The 12,234-nt window shown below is 43.0% G+C and overlaps 1 pseudogene; it reads right to left on the reverse strand.

The window, feature by feature from the left end:
* Positions 1-3,205: 3,205 nt before the first annotated feature.
* Positions 3,206-11,230, reverse strand: LOC122944135 (annotated as a pseudogene).
* Between the last annotated feature and the right edge of the window lie 1,004 nt (positions 11,231-12,234).

The following is a 12,234-nucleotide window of genomic DNA, read 5'->3' on the forward strand; positions in this document are numbered from 1 at the left end:
CTTGTATATGTACATGGTAGCCAGGATAACGCAACTCATGACTTAGGGCTCATGCACACGAACGTGTTTTCTGTCGGTGTCTGTTCCATTTTTTTTTACGGACAGTATGCGGAACCATTCATTTCAGTTGGTCCGCACAAAAAACAGAAGTTAGTTCATGTGCATTCCGTTTCCGTATGTCCGCTCCGCAAAGAAAATTGAAAATGTCCTATTATTGTCCACATTACGGACATTAGGGGCCAGCTGTTCCGTTCTGCAAAATACAGAATGCACATGGACGTCATCTGTATTTTTTGTGGATCGCGAAATACATACGGTCGTGTGCATGAGCCCTAAATGTTATGCAAGTCCTTCAGATGAACGCCCCACCAGTCCTTCTGCATTTATATAGCGCTACTATATTCTGCAACACTTTGCAGACATTAGCATCACACTGTACCCAATGGGGCTCACAATCTAAGTTACCTTTCAGTATGTCTTTGGACTGTGGGAGGAAACTAGAAAATACAAACTACAAATTGGCGTGGTCTTAAAAAGCAGGAAGTGCTCAATGCCATATGCAGTGGTGCATCTATACCGGGGGGGGGGGGGGGGGGGGGCAGATCCTGCACTAATGGCAATTCCCAGCAAAAATGCATACAATAGAGGATGCCTGCAGCGGACCACAGATACCACAATGGACATCCTACACAGGATAGAAAATGTGTGGATGTGACAAACAGTATAAATAATATAACAGAAACAAAGACAGGTGCACTCTGCGGTCTTACTAAGCCCTCAAACTGGTGTTAAAATTTAAAGATTAGCCAACATGTCCTACGTGAGGACATGTCTGAGCCCGAACACCGTGCCAAGGTTTCTCAAGTAGCTCGGGACCTAACGCTAAACCTACCTGGGCCGTGTGGGCAATACCAGGAGCCGTGTGGGCAATCCTTCCTCCCCAGTCTTACGAGAGGTCAAGGTCCGACTCAAAGCAATCTCCCAGTAACCTCCAGCTTGTGAGGAAACTAGAGAACCCAGAGGAAACCCACACAAACACAGGGAGAACATACAAACTCCATGCAGATATTGTGCTTGGTTGGATTCAAACCCAGGACCCCAGCGCTGCAAGGCACCAGTGCAAACCACTGAGCCACCGTGCTCAATATCCAAGCTACACTCACACTGGTCCAGTAAATTTTGATTTACAGAGTTTTTGGGAGGGTCTTTACACTGTCACTGGCAACCAGAATGTTTCTGTAACGTCCCAGAGTGCTTTTACCACCTTTGCACCTTGTACAGTCTCCTATGGTTAACTTTGTGTCATCATATGTATTTATTGCAGGACCGTCACACTGTGTATATCTATTTTATTGCAACTGTTTATTGTATCATGTAATATGCCTGGCTCACCAGCAGGTGGCACCATAAATGGCAGAGCTATTTTACCTAGAATCGAACCCTTCTTTTCATTCTATCCCCCCTCTGTGGTGGGTGTTTCCCCACTTGCTGCAGGGAGGGAGGAGTCCTAGTTTAGAGTGAGTTCAGCTTACCCCCTGCTAGGGGAAGGAAGCAGGAGCTTGTCCCTGCTGGACGAGCCCTGTCTAGGCCAGCTAGAGCACCTTCAGCTCTGCTGGACACAGAGGCCAAAGCCTGAACACTTTAGAAACCAGGAGTAAAGTTCCCTGGACAAAGTTCAAGACAGACCAGATTACCAAGAAAAATACAGCCTACAGCTACAGCTAAATTCTACAGTTATTATGTTACCACAGCAGGGCCAGAGAGCAACAGACTTAGCAGAGAGAAGTTTGCCTGCCACAGTTCATGCCAACGCCTGCTGGAAACCAAGACAAAGCCTGTAAATCATTTTGGATAAAAGTTTATTCAAGTAAAGGGTTTATTAACTTCATCACAAGGTCTGGACTCAATTTATTTATTTGCCCCCTTCAACACCTACCCCTTTGCTCTGGGGTCCAGCGTATCCAGGTAGGAGCACTGTGACAAGTGCTACACCATTAAGGGACAGTTAGGCCACCCTACACCACTCTGGCATTCCTACCCTGGGTACCATCTACTACGCTATCACTAAAAAAGGGCCCTGTGACCTTGTGGCTTCACTGCAACGCATCACGACAAAATATTTATTCCTTTACTAAAAAGGGACCTCTGGCCCCGGTCAGTTTTCAGCACGCCGCATTTCCTCCATGTAAAAAAAGTAGAGACATAGCTAAAGCGGCTCTGTAGCATGTGCCCCCGAACAGCTCCCCGTATCTCAGCTTCTTGCACTCCATGGGCCAGATTTATCATGACTCTGACAGCTCACTCCACTTTAACATATGGCTAAAGTCAGATTTATGATCGGCCCTTTAAGACTGTAATAAATGTGGTTTGACGGTAGCAGTTTATCCGTCAGTAAGCAGTTTTACAAAAGTCGCACATCTTTACAAAAAAGTTGCAAGTTTTTATGAAAAAGTCGCATGTTCTATTAAAAAGTCTCATAAGATAAGCATGGTCCTCACTGGAGTGAAATTGCGACTTTGTTGCGACTTTTTAAATAGTCCCAAAAGTAAATCTGTCTAGAGATTCATTTACATAAGAAAACACGCCCACTTTCAGAAAACTGGCGAGCATAGTGCAGAGCAGAAAAAAGTCGCAAATTTGTGCGCAGTTTTAGCGTTTGGGACTTTTTCACTCCATTATTCTGACCTGAGCTAATGATAAATCTGGCCCTATGAGTGTGATAGAACTGCGTAGTGAAGAAGAAAAGAAGGCATAAAGCAGCGCTGTAGGGATGAAGATCTTCCATTGTACTTTCAAACTGTATTTGGTTGCACAGGCAACACATTTCAGGGTTGTACCAACTCCTTCATCAGGCAATTTATCACCTCTGGTATGCCAGACCAGCATTCAATAGATGAGTGGTTTCCTTTCTTTCTTTGAAGTGGTTTCCTGGCCCTCATTAACCATTTTTTGGGATTGGGCAACCCCTTTAAGCTAATTGCTGGAGCTGTGAATAGCCCATGGGTAAGGACTAACCCAAAGTGTGCTCTCTTCTCTTCCTACTATCAAAAGAGAAGCAGGAACTGTCTTCATTGCATGTATGACTTAGTATGAAATACCCTAGTATTCCCCATCCTTCAAGTATCACTTTTATTAATGGACAGAATTGACAAACTACAAAAATAATAAAGCAAATATAATTTACGCAAAAGGTCCTAGAAAGATCTTAGGATTCTTCCTGTAATTTCTTCATATTCAGGTAAATACCATTTAGAGAACGGAGGACTAGCTGAGGGACCATTAATGTTTTTTTGTCCAGGTCTTGAAAGAGTTGAAATCTCTGTAACATCAGGGCGATGGCAACTTTCATCTCACTCATAGCAAAGTTATGTCCAATGCAGTTCCTGCGAAACAGAATTTTAAAAAGTAAGATTTCTTATCTGTGAACTTGCACCCTCCAGTTGTACCATTTTTTTTTGTACCGCAGATTTCCAGCCCAAATTGTCCGATTAATAGGTGACCATATTATCCATGGGTGAGGGGAACTGCTATGACTAATAGGGGATTCTCAATCATGTCTCCCTGCCTCTGTGACATCTATGTGCCATAATAGGGTGTAATGACCAGGGTGTCCTAATGGGTTACACCCTCTATGAATGGCAGGAAGGCATGGGGATGTCTTTTGGACAGATTGTCCATTGAAAATCTCAGTGGGTCAAAAACCTGAAAAATAATAAAATTAACCAAATTGTTAATAGGTAAATAAAAATGCTTATATTAAAAAGGGCACAGATAGAAGACTTCTTGCCAACTTATCCATCTTTGCATATACCGGTAGCTCTTCTCCAGGAGCGTAAGTACAGAATTCCCGTCCTAAAATAGTGATACCTCAAATATATCTTCTGATACCCCATCATTTATACCAGATGATGGAGACCCTCACCTCAGGGTTGTCCCACACTGGGAGATCTATTGATGCAATATATATTTATAATGGTGACAGCACCTGCCAAGAGAAAGGAGAGAGCCTCATGCAGATACACCACATTGTCCAGCATTATATCCAAGTCCATCCTGTGAGGCCTGAGTATGGTTCTGCTGCTAGAGACAATGATAGTATAAGGGCTACAACTCGGGGTGCTGCCACACATTCAGGTTTTTTGATGCAGTATTGGGAGCCAAAACCAGAAGTGAATTAAAAAAAAGTGTAGAAGTTGTATCTGTCCTTAATATCTTCTCTCCTATCTTCTCTCCTTCCAAAACGGCATCAAAAAGCCTGAAGATGTGCCAGCACCCCCAGGCTTTCAGGTCTTGGTATATAGTGTATTGCTAGCCATACGCATCAGATAAATACTGCTGATTACAGCAGAGTCTGCCAACAGTCAAGGGGTATAATTGGAAAGGGTGCAGTCCCCAGTCTGTAGTCCCCAAGCCTTGGAGCTTGAGGAGGCCCAAGAGATCCCTCTGCTCCAATTTGGAGGAACAGCGATATGAAAGACACCTCCACAGTCTAATACAGCAACAGAATGGCCTATTCAGGGGACCTGTGTATTATCTTGTGAGCCCACCTGTAAGGAGTATTCTGGTAGGTACAAGTTATCCCCTATCCCATGCTGGGACCACCACTAGAACGGGGGCCCCATACCCCCTGCTATACCCTTGCTGCTCCTCTAAAAAGACCGAAGCTGTGTGGCCACTCCATTAATTTCTAGGGGAGTTCCCTAAATAGCCATGTAAACCATGTGGAACTCTCATAGAATTGAATGGAGCAGTCATGTGCATGTGTCTCGTGATCAGTGGCAGTCCCAACTGTAGGACCCCATCAATCTGATAGTTAATCCTTATCCTGTGAATAGGGGATAACGTGTACCTACCAGAATACCCATTTAAGTCTTACTGTTTGTCTTTCAAGCTGCAGCCTGCTGTCCTCATGGTTGTCTTCTGCCTCCCATATGACTTCAGCCACACACTGACCCACTTCCTCCTAGCAACAGTTACAATCATTTATCCCTATGCAGAGAAGTAAATCTCCTTCACTCAACAATCAGGCAATTATAGGGAACATTTGGTTTGTTTCTGATAATTGCCTGTGCATTGGTCCCTGTAATAGGTCTCTTCACTAATCCCCCTCTCTCTAAGGCAGTACACATTTAGGCTCAGCTTATCCAAGCATTCATGTTTATTGGTAGATATTATGTAGATAGTGACCAACCTTTGGGTAGGCTCTGCTTATTACAGAATGTTATTGGATCTTTTAATTCATACAGGTGGGTAGAGACACATGCCCTCCTTTATACACATGGTGGTGTACAGCAGCTTACCCAGGTCTTTCTTGTAAAATATACATAATTAAAGCGTATACTATATTGTCTGCTCACTATGCTTTAAGAGTATGACCACATGTGGCAGCTGTGACGTGGCCGTAACCCTCAAGTCTGCATTGCCATAAGCATTGAACACAGACTTATACTCTAACAAGCTACTGTAATAGAAGGCTCTGAATTTTCACTCTGTTCTGTCAGCCAGCTTACCTGACGGGCTCCTTATCTCTGATCTCTGACCTTATAAACACTTATTATAGCTCAGTTCTTATCTTACTGATGTGGCTTACAAAAGTGTTTATGACCTTTTAGTAATTAAGTGAAAGTAAAAAATACAATAAGAATAAAATTCTCCCTGAAGGTGTACATAGCATTTAAGTTTTAGCGTCTTCAAGATTTAGGCTGTACAGTACAATAGAGCCACAATCAAATAGGGCTCATGGATGGAGGGGGCCCAGCACTGCTTCTGCTGCTTCCTGACACAGTTATGGCCTTAACCTGCAGTAACCACTAGGAGGAGCTCACTACATAGAGATATTTACATCTGCCAAAGAGTAGTGCTAGAAATACTTGGATAATAATTTTGGAAGTGTATAAAACTCACCACTCCAGTGTCCTTCGACATTTCTCCTGGTGCTCCGGATACTTAGCCAAACAGTATAATGTCCAGGAGACTCCACAGGCTGTTGTGTCATGTCCTCCAAACATGAAGGTGTCCACCTCTGCCTGCAAATCTTCATTGGAAAGTCCATAACCATTTTCATCCTGAAGCATTGAAAGTTACATGAAAGGGGGCGATAAACATGATGTTTTCCCCCTTCAAGGTAAAAAAAAGACTGTGGTGGATATTTACCAAACCAGATACGTCTGTTTTTTGGCATATAAATGTGGGGTGTGGGGGGGTTTGCAACATTAAGGGAATCAGCCAGTGGTCATTGTTTAAGGTAGAATAGGGTGTTCACAGTAACTTGAATTTCATAGGCTTCTGATTTCATCACAAAATACTACCACCCCCACCACGGTTCATCTGTACCAACCTGAGGGCAGGGATATAGTTGAGGACCCACAGATGGCTACCATCTATATATATATACTAGTATGATATTGGAGGTGTTTTCTTGAAAAGGCGCCAACATGTGGTGTTTTACGGTACTGCAGAACCACATAATTTCCCTTAGCACATAAAAGAATGTCAAGAAAGTCCAAATGTCTCTTCTGCTTCATGTTCTCAAGTTTACTTTCCTGCTTAAGCGATTCTTGTCTCTTTTTAATTACTTTATCTAGAACAGGCATGTCCAAACTGCGGCCCTCCAGCTGTTGCAAAACTACAACTCCCAGCATTCCTGGATAGCTTACAGCTATTAGGGCATGCTGGGAGTTGTAGTTTTGCAACAGCTGGAGGGCCGCAGTGTGGACATGCCTGATCTAGAAGAACAATTTAAATTATTAATGCTACTGCTTTGCAGGAAGAAAATGGCTGCAGACAGATTTGTCATCACAACAACAAAATGCAAAAATTCCTAATAGCGGCATCAAAGTAAAGATCTAAGAGACCAGCAGAAGCGGTCTCTCAGCCTGGCATCATTGTAATGATGTAAGAGTGCCCCCTGCTGATTATACAACTAGCTGTGAGCCTGCAGTCTGTGAAATAACCTTTTTCTGTCCTGACTATGGCAGGAAGGGGTTAATTTTCTTTGTTGAGCTAAAAAATAAATACTAAATAAATAAAAATAATTAACTAAAAGAATTTATAAAAAATAAATAAAAAATATTAAAAGGTGAAACAAAGAAAAAAAAATTACCGTAAAAAGTTATAGCTATAGTTACTAGTTTTAGCAGTAGTATCACAGACTACGTGTACACACAGATACACAAATCCCCCCTTATTAAATATATAATATATTTATTAGTTTTAACAATAGTGTAGCAGACTTTGTGTGTGTAAAATATACAAACATATACACACATTTTTTTTTTTTTACTTTTTTGCTTCCTAAAAAAAACTACAATTTAGAAATGTTGTCTTAATAAAAAGGAAAAATATGCTTTTTTCATCATTTTCAGTTTTTCCTTAACATTTAAAAAAAATATTATATCTGTCCCATGAAAAATAACATCAAATACACACATAGGTTGGCTCAGAAATTAATGTATTTTCTGTTAGATAGGCCCATTGCTAAAACTGAAAAATTGGCTTGGTAAGGAAGGTAAACATTCCAGCAGTGAAGTGGTTAAACGCTTTGTGGCTGTGAAGATAGCCAAGTGTTTTCACTCTGCTATCTCCGGCAGTCCCATAGAATTGAATGTACTGGCAGCATGCATGTATGTACTCTACTCCATTCAAATGGGGGCCACAGGGGTCGGGTCCCCACCAATCAGACACTTATCCCCTGTCCTGTGGATAAGGGATAGGTTGCTACATTGAGACAACTCCTTTAATCTAAGCCTAGTTTTGTCAAAAATTATAATACTGTGTAACATACAGTTTACATTCTATCTTCCATACATTATCAATACAATGACTTACCCCCCCCCCTTCCCTTTGAAAAAATTGGGGTTCCTCCAGACCTGTATGTGCACGTGCAATCTTCAGCGCCTTCGCGGAAACGTAATCCATGAGGGCTGAAGTGGAAAATGAAGTCAATGTGATACGGAACATGGTGCAACCTACAGTATAATCTAACAAGTAGGAGATATGGAATACGGCTTTAATGTAGTCATTCTCTCTGCAGAAAACAGAAATGTAGTTGTCATGAATATAGAATGTTCTTTTTAGGTTTACATATTAAATTTATAATTTTGGTGATCAGTGTAGTAACTGGTATAACTCCAGTAGGGGTTGTCATTCACTTTTCTCATTTCTTCTATTATTCCACGCTAGGGACCATCCATTATAAGCCTGAGCATAGAGCTTCAGCCAGTACCAACCCATGCCTATTACATGGTCACTCAGGGATTTGGATTGACATCTTGTAATATTACATTTCTGCCATTATAGAAGATAATATTTGGCTGTACAGAGCTTCCCTCTTGATAACAAATGATCACCATGGATTAAAGAGGCAGATTCTTCAGTATTTAGATGATCCCCAGTATAGCTTTTGTATTGTTAGGGAGTTTTTTAAGTTCTGATTTGTTCTGTCCCTTTAATTCTGTTTCTTTTTATTTGTACCATTCTGTTATATTTATTCACTTAGCCTGGGTAAGCTTATTCATTCTCAAATCTTTTGAATTCACGTTACGTTACAGCTTTATTCTAAGAATGGATTGTACAGATGAAGCCAAGCAAATCTCCAACCCCTGGGTCTGACCTGTCCATCTGGAAGTTGCTCTTGTAGCTGAAGGCACATTTCAGGAGGATGTCCAGGGTCATGAGGCTGACATGATGAAAAAGCTCTACTGGTTTCTTCTCTGGTAGCATCTCCCATTTATCCTAACAAAGTACAATGGGCACATCCAACTTTGTATACTACACTCATGCCAGGAGATTTGTTATTGTCCCTGGGGGATATGCACTACCACATTGCCACTCTAGCCGCCCAGTAAGTACTATGCCACCATATTGCCTTAAAGAGAACTTGTCCACTCTCCCAAGAGATACACTCTGTATATAACTGTATTAGCCATAAAATAACTCTTTCAGACATCTCGCTGATATACGGCTTCAGAGCGTCATAACAGAATCCCGGGGTTAGTAGCCTTCGATGCTGGAACCAATTCTGCCCTGATAAGACCAGCAGCCCCTTTCCTAAATTATATACCGTACATATAATCAGGGAGTCAATGACAGTAAATAATGACCACAATATAACACTTATTATAACAAGAATTACATAGTAGCAAAAGCTTCGATTCATTGTATCTTCTCCTACTACTCACCAATCCAAGGGGTGATGAAACGATAGCCAAAGTTGTTCTTTGGATCTGTAAGGAAGAGAAAGATTATTTAAGAAATATGCAGCATGGGACATGGACATGGAGTTATTGAGAGGTTAGGCTCCGTTCACATCTGTGTTGAGGTTCCTGGCTGACGCCTGAGGGAGGAGGGAGTTTGGGCTGACGCCTGAGGGAGGAGGGAGTTTGGGCTGACGGAGTAAGGAGTTTGGGCTGACGCCTGAGGTAGGAGGGAGTTTGGGCTGAGGGAGGAAGGAGTTTGGGCTGACGTCTGAGGGGGGAAGGAGTTTGGGATGAGGGAGGAAGGAGTATAGCCTGAGGGAGGAGGAAGTTTAGTCTGAAGGAGGAGGACTGATGGAGTTTTGCCCAGATGGAGGATGGCGTTTTGCCTGATGGAGGAGGGAGTTGTGGATGATGTCTGAGGTAGGAGGGAGTTTTGCCTGACAGAGGATGGAGTTTTGACTGACGGAGGAGGGAGTTGTGGATGATGTCTGAGGATGTCCTAATATGTATGCCGTACTGGTGAGCTGAATACTCATCTATTAGAACAGTTCGTTTTAGCCTTCACCCCAAGCTACAAATTAAAGAAGATACACGGTGGACCGGAGAGAATCAACAGAGACAGATATGGCTTATATTCCTCCAGAAGGTTCTCTGGGGACTCTGTTCTGGAAAATGTTTGTTTATATACTACTTCTTACAGAACCAACTAGTTATTATGCATATTAGATATTTGCATATATGAAATAACAATTAAGCCATTCTTGTTGTTTCAGTACTATGCATGAATATGAAATCTGAATGTAGATAACAGTTATGCGGCTCACGTTACAGACTCTTGTGAATTCAACCAGCAGGCAAAATGTGCACAGTGAACTTTCCCCCTACTTTCCAGAACACCACGACAAACCTCAACAATATGAACCTTCCCATGCCCAGGGTCTAAACAATAGAAACACTCTCCATGAGAAATATATAATATAAAACTAACACTCTCACTCCATCCTACGTGGTGGTCAGAGGCAGCCGGGCTACAGAAGCAGCCGAGCGGATTGTGATAAAATGTTTCCGCAAATGGCGTAACACAGTATGTTATTCTGTTTCTACAGCTTCTGAGTTTTGGAAACAGTGTAACTCACTCTGTTCCTCTGTTTCCATAAAAACCATTCACTTCTATGGGAGTGTCATAAATATGATGTCGGGGTGCATACTTGTAGTAACCATTTTAGAATGATATGTGCTGTGTATCTGCTTTATATGGTGTGATTTCTGCAAATGGCTGTCTGCTTTGAAGCCTCCATTGTGTCCCAGCCGGGTGGAGTCGGGCAGGCTGGGCCCCTGCCAGCTACAGTTATTTTTCATCTTCCTGTCGTATTTAACACCTCTGGCTGCCCGGTACAAACTTTAAAAAAGCATCTGTTCACCCTGATAAACCGTATTCTGGAGGTAAGGAACTCATTTTGGAGGGAGATTTAAAAAGTTTAAAACAAAGACCTTTTAATATTCAATGCTCCCCACTCCCCTCATTAATTCCTCCCCCAATAGCAGAACTGGGATTTGGATAGTCAATGACTGGGCCGATCAGAAACTGGAAACCAATCCTGGTTCTATAAAAAATATTGTTGTTGCATGGACATACAGTATTTCAGAGCTGACGGGTATCTATTTCTTCCCTTCTCCCGGGGCAGTAAGTTCTTATTACTGTATTTTCTCCCATTTATTTTACTCTTACTTTTTTTTATGTTATTTTTATTTAGTCTCATTTTACATGTGTTTTTGTAAGCACTGCACAATTTTTTTGTGAATAAAATATTCTCTTTATAAGTTCCCATTATCACAGGCACATCTTCTTTAAATGTCTCGGGGACCAACAGGATACCTTTCCGTCCCACTTCTTGCCCACATAGCTATACATTCAGCCATACAACTCCTGTGACAGGGATCTGTTGTTGATTGGCCGCTGTAACCCGGACCAGCATCTCTCGCTCTGGCTTGGCCGGCACTTGGAAGTAACGGTAGAAGAGTGACTCAGGCATAGTCGTCACCTGTGACCCGGTATCCACTAAGCAGTCGACAGGAATGCCTTCAAATTAGGCTAGAATGGTGGGACACCCTGCGACCAGGTGTTCGGAGCCATACTGGGTATCTTGGCTCTCCACCTCCCCCCGCAGTACGCCCCACTACTGCGGGGGCAGGAAGTTTAACGGAGGTTCTGGGTGTCCAGCTGCATCACTCAGACACTCTCTGGCGTAATGGCCGTAATTTCCACACCACCAACACCGCGCCCCTTGACGGCCTTCTCCTTGTCTGCATATGGCGGGTGCCCTTAGGGCTTGATTGACGGGCCTCCTTGGAGGATATTGAGGAGTTTGGTGAGAAGGTAAATTAGGGTGAGGATATTCTGGTGTAGGAACCCATGGGGGCGCCTGATAAGCTTGTTGTCGGGCCGGGTAGGCAGCTTCAGGGGTATAGCACTACTCCATCCGTTTTTCCAGGTGCGTCAACTTTTCGTGCATAGCACTCAGGAAGCTCAAGTCTTGTACCACTCTGACTAGGACCTCTTCGCTCTTTGTAACCGCAAGGGGTGTGACGGTCTGGGTCTGTATCACTCCGGACTCATAACTTTCTTCTTTGCTCCGTGCCACTGCCTCTGCTAATATTTGTCAAAAGGTTAGGGTAGAGTCCACCCTAACTCGTTCCTGCAGGGCCCGTTTCAGGGGAGTGCTGTAGAGTCCCAGAATTAATTGTTCCCGCAGTATCTCATCTACAGTTCCCATGGCGGTTACTCCGCCCGACTCTTTTTTTCTGCACCTCGGCCAACACTTTCTGTAGCGCCATCTCATACTGCGAGACACCTTCGTCTTCCCGCTGAATCCGGTAAAAGAACTTCGCCCTGAGGTGCCCTGCACTGGCCGTTTCACCATATATTTCTTCCAGGAATCGCACTCTCTTTCAACGTATTGTGTGTGGCTTCCGGTTGTAGAAGAACATTTTGTCGGGCCTCACCCTCTAGAGCAGCCAAAGCGATTTCTACTTGTAG

The sequence above is a fragment of the Bufo gargarizans genome, chromosome 7 (genome assembly GCF_014858855.1).
Source record: "Bufo gargarizans isolate SCDJY-AF-19 chromosome 7, ASM1485885v1, whole genome shotgun sequence".
NCBI classification, from domain to species: Eukaryota; Metazoa; Chordata; class Amphibia; order Anura; family Bufonidae; genus Bufo; species Bufo gargarizans.